Source organism: Helianthus annuus, chromosome 16, assembly GCF_002127325.2.
Source record: "Helianthus annuus cultivar XRQ/B chromosome 16, HanXRQr2.0-SUNRISE, whole genome shotgun sequence".
Classification (NCBI taxonomy): domain Eukaryota; kingdom Viridiplantae; phylum Streptophyta; class Magnoliopsida; order Asterales; family Asteraceae; genus Helianthus; species Helianthus annuus.
The window spans coordinates 42,444,541-42,447,002 of NC_035448.2; positions in this window are offsets into that span (position 1 = coordinate 42,444,541).

Sequence of the window (2,462 nt, forward strand, 5' to 3'; positions counted from 1 at the left end):
AGTGAAAGGACAATAATCCTTATTACTGATTTATAAAGTTGTCCCTAAATTTTCATATCAGTTGGAGGTCTAGATTAGGAGTTATGCTCATTAGCGTAATTGTAACGCCTTTTAGTAATTAAACGGCGCAATTGGCATAAAGCACATCTAAACCCAATTTTTGACACCAAAACTTTTACCCACTGGTGTAATATAATATTTTGAGATTTTGTTAAAGATTTTTAATTATTTTAAACTGATCATAACCTAAGGCTATCGCCTTAATTCGGTAAATACCGATTATACCCTTTTCATGTATAAAATGAGTTTTACATAGTATTTTGACACCAATCCAATTGCTACTGATTTTATATAATAAATGTAGTATTTTGAACTTTATAATCTGATCAGAAAATTCAGATTTCCGGTATAACTCGGAAATCGCTTAAAATGGCTTTTTACGCGTATTAAACGCATAGTTTGGGTTTAGAACCATTTTGTCACATAAGACTTATCATCAACTGATGTAACCTGTTAAAATAAGTTATTTAATTGGTATATTCAGACCCGAGTTTCAGAACTATAATTAACCTCTTTTATAATCTTTAAAATGACCAAAATACCCCTACAGGGCGTATTATGAGGTTAAACTCGTTTTGGGCATAATGGAAGGTATCCTAAGGATATCACAACATATTTAGAACATATTGACTTAGGAACCCTGTGTAGGACTCTTACGGTTACCCGTTACGCTAATTACGCATTCGGTTCGGTTTATGTAACTAGTTTGCATAAATTAGCCGAAACGGGTCAAACCTTGTCGTTTTTATCTCAAAATTCAGAATGTGTTTAGTTTACCCATATTGTACAAGTCTCCAAACTTGTCGGGTCTAAATCACATTCTATTCCGGTCTTCGCTTAATCATGCGTTTTGAACCGTAAAACTTTCCTTAAAACTAACCGGTCTAAGTTACGACTTAAATAAGACCCGTTAGGAATCTAATAGGTTAATAAAAACCTTCGTTCCAGATTGAGAGCCCCAGTAGAAGTACTTGTGCTTGCTGACTAGAATATACGGCTGAGTATAAATTACATTGCTAGCTCAGGTAAATACTTTTAACTTATTTTCCCTATACGGGCTTGGGATACGGTATTATAATAATACCGCTTGGTCGGGTATTGAATGTTTAGTCGTATTGTGATTAAATTATTGAGGTAATCCGCTTTAATCTGTATTGTTTGAAATAAAAGCCTTTAGGGGTTAATGACTATGTCCCGGATATCCTTGACATCATTGTATTATAAAATGGCCACGTCTTATGCACGAGGTGTAGGCATACCCCTGACAGTGCATAAGGGAAACGGTATCTCACTCTCTTGTGGGCCTATACTTGTGGCGTGTCTGTTAATCTTGACTCGGTTTCTACATCGGGACCTGAACGTACAACGAACATGTAAATCTGTATACAAGATTATAAATATAATTGTCCCAAGTTATAAAAGATATGTTGTGCCTTGTGCATCCAAATCAATTTTATTAAACCTTTTCAAATGAGTCAGTTAATTGTATTTACCAGTGTAAACTGACGTATTTTCCAAAAGGTTAAGTGACAGGTACTGAACGTAATTGGCTGGAAGCTCAGGGCGTTAATAAGGAATCTTGCAAGTTCTAGATGCCTAAAGTCTGTTGAACAGTTTTCTTTTATTTGATCCGCCTGTGGATCCTTTACTTTCCGTTGTAATACTTTGACATTACTTTATATTCGAAATGTAATATATTTATCTTTTGCTTCCGCTGTGAATTTATATATTGTGTTGTTTACCATGATGACATCGACTACGTCACGATACTCCCCACCGGGCCTACCGGTGAAACGTGGAAATATCGGGGTGTGACAGATCGAATCCTGGCTCTCATCTGCACAAATCTCTACCAATTGTAAGATAAACAATTTAGACATTAATAAGCTCTGCTGCATCACTTGTATTTGTAACGTTCAAATTTATTTTTCATTTTAAGCACTTTTTTTATTTCAAACAGACTCCCCCTCACAGGTTGTTCATCATGTTTAGCACTCGAAATTTTGAAAATCAGCTCTTCACCATCAGTTGTCGAAAATCTTTTTGTATTTTCAAATATTTATGCTTAAAACACAATCTTTTTGGATTTTTTTATTTTTAATGAAAAACAGTAAAGAAATTGTGACAACCCTCAAAAATTTCATGTAACCGTACAATTTATTTATGTTAATTAAAATGCTTGATGACTGTGTGGAATTACTTAATTGCTTTCTGGTTACTGCGTCATACCTACATGTGCTTGTTAACATACTAGTATTGTGCAGAAAATTGACTAAATGGTCCTGAATGTTTTCCTAAGTGTTAGGAATTAAAAGTGTTACAAAAAGATATACAAAAGACACTACATGGAATAACATAGCACTTTAACGAACCGGTACCTAACCGAGCAACCGGACACTACC